Below are 8153 nucleotides of genomic sequence, written 5' to 3'. Positions count from 1 at the left end.
TGGCTGGCATGTGGTGCTGGGGGATCGAACCGCGGTCCCTGTGCTTTGCCAAGCTTGTTCCAAGTAGGTGCTTTAGACCACTGAGCCATCTCGCCAGCCCCTAAATGTACTTTAGAAACCAGGCGTGGTAGTACATGCTTGTAATTCCAGCACTCAGGAGGCTGAGGCAGGAAGATTGTTGTGGGTTCAAGATCAGCCTAGGCTACAACGTGAGCTCAAGGCCAGCCTGAACTGCAGTGAGACCCTATCTCAAAAAGTCAAAAAGTAAATAAAAATAGAAGTATTTTGTGAAAGTATGTTGCAGGACTTTCATGAGAAAAAGAAGTGTCACACGAGCCAGCGTGGAACTTACAGTAAACAGTGAACAGTGGGCTGGGCAGATAGCTAAGTGGCATAAGTGCTTGCCTGGCAAGCATAAGGTCCTGAGTTCAATCCCTGTACAAAAAAAAAAAAAAAAAAAAGACTCAACACTACCAGTCTGCTCCTTAAAAACAAGCTCTCTAAGCCACACATTGTGGTCCACCCGATTCCCAGTGCTGAGGGAGGCTGGCAGGGGGATCACAGGTTTGCATCCATCTGGGCAACCCAGTAAGACCCTGACTCAAAAGAAAAGATTAAATGGGGCTGGGGCTGGAGCTCAATGCAGGGGCTGAGCCACAGCACCACCACAAAATCAGAACTCTCTCTCTTGACTTAGAAAATTCCCATGACAATTGCATCCAGTTGCTGCTATTCTAATGCACTTAACCTGTCTCATATTAATATAAATATTTAATTTAACCTCTATTTTTAGAACATATTATTCTGTCTCTAAATTGTCTAGGGCTGTCTTTTGGATCGGGCGGCCGGCGCAGGGTACAATTCTGGTAGAGAGCCACAAAACGTCTATGCTTTTTCTAAACTCAGAAGGAGGAAAAGAGCTTTTATAGCGGGTCTTTTTAATATATGATGTCAATATATTTGCCTGTGCCCTATTGTGGCTATAATGCCACTGGGGAGCCACAGTCTGAAGCAGCAAGGAACCAGCCTCTCTTCCTTGGTCCATGCGTTGTTGTGCACTGGAAGAAAGAATTCAATCAAGATTCTAGGTGGCCAGGCAGAGGCATAGGTAGAAGGTGGTGCAGAGCTGAGAGGGAGTGCCGCCTTCCAGGGAGAGGGCAGGCAGCGCTGAGAGTGCGGCTGCCCCGTGTGAGTCTGGAGGCTGTTTCTATGCCCACAAGTTACTCTTGGAGCTGAGGGAGCCAGGGTAATTCTGATGCTTAAGGACATTTTAGAAGTTAATTTGGACCTGCAGAATGTCCCCTGCTCCTTTTTAGAGGGTCAGTGTTTCCTCTGGGGTTTTAACCCATAAGAAACTTACGAAAGATTAACTCAAAGCCAGGCCCCAGCCCACAGCAGGGTGATTTTTTTGGGCACTTGCCCTTCGCTTCCTGGATCCTGTGAGTTGTGACTGCCAGGAATTGCTGTGTACCTTGTTTTGAGCTAGCTGGCAGGTGGCCAGGTATCAAGAGGAAATTCAGTGTGTAACCTTAGCGTGTCCTTGTGCCCAGTGGGGTCTCTTAAGGCGATATGTAACAAGTGAGGGTGACCATTTTATACACTGGCATCTTTGATCTTAGTACACCTGGCAAACCACAGGCCTGCTCATGCCTGCCTACCTAAAGGTAACATGTGTCTGTCTGTCTTCTTTAATTTTTTTTAACATTTATTTATTTAGTGCGTGTGTGTGTGTGTGTGGCCAGCTCAGCCCACCAGGGGGCGGGGCTGGCTGGCATGTGGTGCTGGGGGATCGAACTGAGGTCCCTGTGCTTTGCTAAGCTTGTTCCAAGTAGGTGCTTTAGACCACTGAGCCATCTCACCAGCCCCAAAGTTTGGAGTTGATTTGAAGACTAGCCACTTCATTTACCTTTTTTTTTTTTTTTTGTTTGTTTGTTTGTTTTGGCAGAACCGGGGATTAAACTCAAGCCCTTGCGCTTGCCAGGGAAACACTTATTCCACTGAGCCATCTCCCCAGCTCTTCCTTCCTTCCTTCCTTCCTTCCTTCCTTCCTTCCTTCCTTCCTTCCTTCCTTCCTTCCTTCCTAATGTAAGAGGAAGGAGCCTAGGACATTAGAAGTGCCCAGGACCCACTCAACCCACAGTGCAGGTGGGCAATTCTCAGCCTGTCCCTTCATACTCCTCTGTTACATAAAGAAAGGGGAACCAGAATGCCGAGCAGCCCCCAGGCCACAAGAACACTCTTCATCTGCAGTCTCCTTCTCCTCCTGTCTTTCTGCCCCTTGGCAGTCGGCCCTGCACACCGCCACTGCCTGCCCGCTTTGCTCACCTTGGCGGGTCGCTCCTGGCTTGGTCTCACACGGTCCACACCCCTCCGAGAGCCACAGTGACTTCCCACCTAGCCTGGTCTCTGGTTTTGTCACCAGACAGGGGCTGCGAGGAGATTTCTAAAGCTGAGATAGGGAGAGGTTCACAGGATTGCTGATTTTCATCACAGAAAAGAAGAGTTTCCAGGGCGAAGGCATGGGAGATGTTTATTAGGCAGAAATTTAAAAGTAAAGTAAAGTAAAATAAAATAAAATAAAAATAAAAAAATAAAAGTAAAGTCAAAGAAATAGAGGGTGGGCCCTCAAGAGACACGAGCATGTTTTTCCTGGAACAGGAAGCACTGAGGCTTCTCTGGAGTAGGGGGAACCCCGGGTAAAGGTTGCTCCCCAGAGCACCACTGGCCCCGAATGCAGGGATGAGCCAGTGTTTTCAATGGATTTTTAAAAAAAGATTATGTAAAAATTATAATTTTATTTTTTGTAATTCTCTACTTCTTTCAAAAGCTATCCAGTGGTTATTTTTTAAATCAGAAAAAATTCATGTTGGGGCTGGGGAGATATAGCTCAGTGGTCTAAACACCTGTCTGGCAAGCACAAGGACCTGGGCTCAATCCCTGGTACTGCATGTTGTGCCAGCCACTGAAATTGGACATGGTGGCGCACATCTGTAATCTCAACACTGGGAAGGCTGAGACAAGAGGATCTCTACAAGTCCAACTGTGTAGTGAGACCCTGTACCAAATAAATAAATACAAGAAAAAAAATTCACCTTATACAAAAACAAGAGCAGGAAAAGAACATGTATTTTGTACATATGTGGCTTTTGTTTGGTTGCTTTTGTTTTTGTCCTCTTTTTTTGTTTGGTTTTTGTGACAGTCTTGCAGCGTAGCCGAGGCTGGCCTCAGACTCTCAGGGACCCCCGCCCCAGCCTCCTGAGTGCCGGGATCACAGGCACTAACCTCCACACCCAGCGGCCCTCCTCTTCCTTCCCTTTCCCTTGTCTCTCTTGCTCTCTGAACTTGTTCCTTTATCTGAGATTAGGTTTCTAAATTTCCCGGGCTGGGCTTGAACTCATAATTCTTTTATGTCAGCCTCCCAGAGTTCTGGGATTGCAGGTGTGCACCACCACGCCAGGTTCTGAAATTCTTTTTCTGTGCTGAGTGTCAGGCACCTACTCAACTGGCTGAGTTGAGGTCCTCACCTCTTCTCTTAGAAACCCCAAGTCCCTCTGTGGCATCACCATGCGCATTTATCAGGCAAGGAGATGGGCTGGGCCGGGAGACTGCCTCCCTCAAGACTCCACAGCCCTGCGGCAGAGGGCGAGCCATCTGGGAACCCTGTGCTTTGGGTGCTCCTCCCTCTTCTGAGCCTCTGGCCCACCTTTCTGGACTCCCCTATCCCCAGGCCCCCTAAAGGGAATGTTTTCCTCTTGCCTCTGCTACGCCGCCGTCTGCGCTCTCTTGCCACCACGAAGCTGGGTGATTTACCAGATAAAGGCCGGATGGCCTCGGCACACGCTGCACGCTTCTCTTCTGCATCTCCAGAGAGGAACTCTGTGCTGATGTGAGCTGCCAGGCGGATGTCTCACTTCTCCCTCTGTCCACCTGAGAGCACTTCTGGGAAGTGCTGAGCCTGGTCAGCAGCTGTCCTCCAAAGTGCACAGGGAGGTCCAGCATGTGTCCTGGAGAGCCCTGAGGCTATCAGCTCCACCCTGGGGGTGGAGGGGCTGGTGACAATCCCAAGGCTGTCATTAGGGGAAGTGATAAATCTGGCAAGGAATCCAGCAAGGGCTGGCCCTCTGGCCTCTCCCGACTGTGCACCTTGTGCACCAGCTGATGCCAACATGTGGCTGCTGGCCAGCAACTCCGTGACATACTCCTGTTACCACCACCAAAACAGAGGCCTCATCTGTTCCTTCACCCTCCTTCATCCTCCAAGTGGTCTCAATCCATCAGTGGATCGGTCCAAGGTGAGGACCTCAACTTGGCCTGGGAAGGTTCTTGACATCATCATAGAAAAACATCTGGGGATAAGCACAGGGTGATTTATTAGGCAGAGTTAGAAAAGAGAAGAAGAGAAGGAGAATATTTCAACTGAAGGGGTTGGAGGGGACACAGCTCTTCCAGGGAGGCATAGGCTGAAAAGGGTGTGGTGGATGGTGAGGTCAGTTCCAGCTTCTTCACCAGCTGGAAGGGGCCCTTGCTTCAGTGACAGTGGAAAATTTAATTGGAGGCAATTAACACACATTTATAGGAAAGGGCCCATGAGACAGCTCAGCAGTTCAAAGCACCTGCTTAGGCAAGTACAGGGACCGCAGTTTGATCCCTGGGGCCACATGACATTACATCCCTGCCCCCAGGGTGGGCTGAGTCGACCACATACACACACACACACACACACACACACACACACACACACACACACAGAAGAATGAAAAACAATTTACAGGAAAAAGGGTTAACTGGAAAGAGAGGAATAGAGGGTGTGGCTCTTGTGAAGATCAAGGTAATCCGAATAGAAAAGGAAGGGAAGAGAAACTACAAAAAGGCCTTCTGTTTGGGAAGAAAAAAGGGAGCACAGACCTGACAAGGTGGACCAGACTGATGTGTTCTCTAAAGAAGTTTTAGGGGAGGCTGTGGAGGCCTGGGCCTAGGGTCATCATCTCTGCCCTTGTTGAGCAGCTCTGGAGGCCTGGTGACTTGACGGGCACTCTGGGTCCCATGAGCTCATGGAGTGGTCAGGGAGGCTCCATGGTCACAGGCTGACAACAATGGCTGGAGATTCTAGATGCTGCAGAGAGGAAATCTGGAACTAGACCTATGAACGTTGGTAATCAGATGTCCCTGTTAATCCTGAAAATTGTCCTATTTCTTTACTTTTTTGTTCTTTGTCCTTCTTCTACATTGTTATTTTTACCAGTACATGTTTGGAGCTCATAATGGTTACACTTACCACGGGGGTTGGTTCATGCGCACAACACATCTTCTTTATCCATCCCTTTCCACTCCTCTTTCCATTCATCTCTATTTTTTTTCTTGCTACTAGGAATTGAACCCCAGGTTTTTGCACGAAGTTACATCTGCAGCTCTTTCATGACAGAGCCTTGTCTTGAAGTCACTAAGTTGCCCCAGGCTGGTCTTGAACTTGTGACTCTCGGCCTTCCAGAGCTCTGGAGATTGCAAGCATGCACCATCATGCCTGGCTTGTGTTGCCAGCCTTCTGCGGTTGCTAACTGATTAACACGCTTATCTTTAGAGCTGAGCAGAGATCTGAACCAAAGTTTAAAGGTAAATAAAAGAGCTATAAAATGAAGACTACTGTGATGGGTTAATGTTAAACTAATATTACTCTGAAAAATTTACTCTGCTCAATTTTCTGTGACCCTGCTTCCTTGTAAGACCACAAGAAGGCTTGGTGTACCATCGATAAATCATCCATAGACTGAGAATACCTGGAATAGACCTTCAAAATAAATCAAAGTAAAGGTTGAAATGTTTCTAACTGTGCAAAATAGCTAAAGTGTTGATAACCAACCGGAAAGTGTTAGCAACACAGATGTATGGTAAACGGAAAGCTGAACAAAGGCTTCCAGAAAGAATGTATATTGAGTAATGCTCACGCTGTCCCTGAAGGTGCTGTTCTGTGTTAGATGACAAGGTTGTATGCCAAACAGGATGCAGTTTTTAGCTTTAAAACCTCTATACTTCTAAGGTCCAGCACCGCCCTTTTGTTCTCTCCTATGTGAGTACAGTCAAGCGGTCCAGGCCTGGTAATAAAGGCTCACACTTAAATTTTGAACTTGGACTCTGGTCCGGTTTCTATGTTGAGAACCCATAACAACCATGATCTATCCTGCTTTGAACTACCCATGAGGCATCTGTAGATCCAACTGAGGTGTTACTGTTATCAGTATTTGTTATGGTTTGTGTCTAGTTGTCCCCCCGAAGCCTCATGCAGTTATGGGGTGCACTTGTATAGTTTGTGATTAGTTCATGATCCAGTGCTGGAATTATGGGTGAGTGCTGCTGGGATTATGGGTGTGAGTGATACTGGGATTATGGGGGTGAGTGCTGCTGGGATTATGGGTGTGAGTACTTCACAGGGTTTGGGGCAGATAGCCTGAATGTAAAACAAGGGAGGCAGACTTGCTCTCTGTTACCATAGTTGCTGCTACAGCTCCCTTTTGCTCTTGCTGTTTTCTGCTGCCACGAACTGCTGCCCCTCTTCCCTGTGCCACTCTTCCTTGGAGTCAGCTGAGTAAGGACTGAGAAACTTTCACAAACTGTGAGCTAAACTTTTCCTTTGTTAGTTTTGGGTGCCAGGTATCTTATTCAAGCAATGAGAAAAAAGTAACTAAGGCATTATTTTAGCAAAAGCAGCTCTGGAGAGTCCCTCAGAAGAAAACACCAGTCAGGGCTCATTCCAGGACCTCCCTGGAGGCCCAAGGCTCCCCAAAAGACTTGAAGCGGAGCTCTGTGCTTCCTTCTGCCATTTAACAAATATTGTTTCAGTAGAATCTCTTTTTCCTCTTCATTTCCAAGTAAGACTACATAGTTTCTTTCAAATTCTATGTCAGTGGTTCTCAATGTGGTATTCTAGGAGTTGTATGCATTCTCTAGGACATGAAGGAGGTCTTCAATACATTCTTAGCAGTTCCTATAGACTGTACTTTTATGATATGGTTGTACATTTATTTATTAAGACCAGGTCTTGCCGTAGAGTCAGGCTGGACTTCCACTCACTACGTAACCCAGGCTGGCCTCCAACTTGTGGCATTCCTCCTGCCTCAGTTTCCTGAGCGTTGGGATGTCAGATATGTGCCATCATACCTGGCATAAGATTGCACTTACTAACTAAATAATGCTTCATGTTCAAGTGGCATGTATCTTGGTCACTTTTGATCAGCACTCTTAACCCGAAATACATGGAATATAGGAAGTAAAGCCATGTTGTTATGTTGAGCTGTAGGGGACTCAGGTCAATAATTTCTGGCATTGCCAGTTAAACAGAAGACCCAATGCTATTATGGGCTTCTGTACTCTTTTAGAATATTTTGCTGAGTTTACACACCTGTAATATTCAACAACGGAACTTAAAAAAAAATTGGGGTATAACTATGAATGTCCATTTTGTATCTGTGTATTCAAAGTGGTTGGGATAGATATATAGTTGCATTCTCTTAATGAATAGAATGAATTTTTCTAATGGTATTTGTAAGTAGGATCACAAGTCTGCATCTTGTACAGCAATTAACCACTAAGAAGAATATATGCAGTGTATTATTTGTTGAAACTGTACTTTCGATTTGATTTGAAACTGTCTCATTGCTATATGTTTATCAATAAAACTTTGAAAAGAAAAAAAATAATTTATTATGTTACAATTGCCTCCTAGGTCAAATCTTTTGCTACTTGGAATTCATTTGGGAAAAGGACACTGATGATAGGACAGGTCCCTCCCTCTCCCTCACTGTCAATGTGGATGGTCTTTTGGACAGTTTGCAACATCACTGTCACTGCAAAAATGTCTTCTGCAGTTGCTACACAAGCCTGTGAGTAAGGAAGATGAAAACCCCACTTTGTGTTCCAATGTGCCTGGGGTCTGTTGCCCCCTGAGGCCTTGGTCATTCTAGGTGTCTAAGCCTACATAAGAAAAACTGTCGTCTTTCCTTCTGTCAAATTGGGCTACTGAGGTTGGCTGTCTACTGAATTCCCAGAGTCCTGTCTTCCAGACAGCGGCGTTAGTAGGAAATTGGGGGCTGCAGTTCCAGGGAGCCATAAGCTCTGTAGAGATGGAAACGTGCAGGCGGCAGCTACTTAGGTCACCTACT

The sequence above is a fragment of the Octodon degus genome, unplaced genomic scaffold, assembly GCF_000260255.1.
Source record: "Octodon degus isolate 3935 unplaced genomic scaffold, OctDeg1.0 scaffold00024, whole genome shotgun sequence".
Classification (NCBI taxonomy): Eukaryota; Metazoa; Chordata; class Mammalia; order Rodentia; family Octodontidae; genus Octodon; species Octodon degus.
This window is presented reverse-complemented; position numbering follows the sequence as displayed.